At 44.5% G+C, this 1,375-nt stretch overlaps 1 pseudogene; it reads right to left on the bottom strand.

The window, feature by feature from the left end:
- Positions 1-1,005: 1,005 nt before the first annotated feature.
- LOC112473214 lies at positions 1,006-1,124 on the bottom strand (annotated as a pseudogene).
- Between the last annotated feature and the right edge of the window lie 251 nt (positions 1,125-1,375).

Here is a 1,375-nt window from a genome sequence, read left to right on the forward strand (position 1 = left end):
ATTATTTACCAATTACTATGGCATGAACACTGACCAATTTCAACACATATTTACTAAGTGCCCACCATGTGTCAGGCACTATTCTAGGTGCTTGGAATCCAACAGGGAACAAAAGAATTCCTTCCCTAGTAAAGTTTATATTTTAGTGAGGCACATTATTTATTATTAATAAATAATAAATCTGATCAATAAGGGAAAACAGAAAAGGTAGAGGGAAGGAAAGGAGACTTGGGAGGGGAGAGAATCAGGCAAAGACTTGACAGAGATGAGGGCATCAGGCAAGCAGGTGTCTGAGGGCAGAGCACGGGGTGGGCGGGGGCAGAGGGAACAGTTGATGCCAAGCTTTAAAGCTGGAGGGCACCTGGCCTGTTCCAGGGACCCCAAGGAACCAGAGTGGCTGGAGTGGGGGATGGAGAAGGAGAGAAGCTTAGAGAGATGAGGGGTCTTGTGGACCCCTGCGAAGAGTACATCTCTTACTCTGAATGACATCCTACCCATTGACGCATTTTAGGCACAAGGGCCGGGGTATGACTTTTATTTTAAAAGAATCAATGTGGCTGTTCTGTTGAGAGGCTATAGGAGGCGTGGGAGGAGGTGGGGGTCCGTTGGGAGGCAAATGCTGTAATCTAGGCTCAGATCCAGATGGTGGGTTCTGGATGTACTTGAAGGTAGGGCCACAGAGACTTTCTGACAGATGGATATGGGAGTGAGTGAGAGAGAGGCGTGAAGGATGACCCCTGGGCTTGAAATATGATTTCACTCAGGGAAGTGCTGGGGCTCTGGAGAGCAGGGCCCTGGGAGCCCCTTGCTAGGCTTTATTGCTGAGGCGGTGCTGGGGTTATTCTAGGGGAAGCACCAGGACAATAGGGACACCTAGGGAGCTCTGCACAGCCAGTGTATCTATAACGGTGCTCACTGGCTGGTAGCAGTCCTGAACTGAATGTTGTGCTTATAGCTCAGCTTTTCCTTATTCTTTTTTTTTTTGTTGTTGTTGTTGTTGTTTAATGCCTACAGCACCTGGTCTTCCTAGGTGGTCTTCCCTCCAAGTACTAACCAGGCCTGACCCTGCTTAGCTTCTGAGATCAGAAGAGATCACGCACTTTCAGGGTGGCATGGCCGTAGACCTTATTCTTTTCTCTTTTACAATGAATGAACTTAAAAGTAGGGTTGGATCTTAAACTTTTTTTAAATTAAAAAAAGATTTTTGATTATCCAGTTAGATATCAGAGAGATCTTCTGATATTTATAGATTGACTAAGTTTAACTACCTAGAAACAAATATGTCTCATTAACTTATTTTTTTAAAAAAAGTAGTAAAAAAGAAAAAAATTAGGGAAAGTCTGAGAATTTTGGACCCCACAGTTTTTATTCTGCC

The sequence above is a fragment of the Pteropus alecto genome, unplaced genomic scaffold (genome assembly GCF_000325575.1).
Source record: "Pteropus alecto unplaced genomic scaffold, ASM32557v1 scaffold98, whole genome shotgun sequence".
Classification (NCBI taxonomy): domain Eukaryota; kingdom Metazoa; phylum Chordata; class Mammalia; order Chiroptera; family Pteropodidae; genus Pteropus; species Pteropus alecto.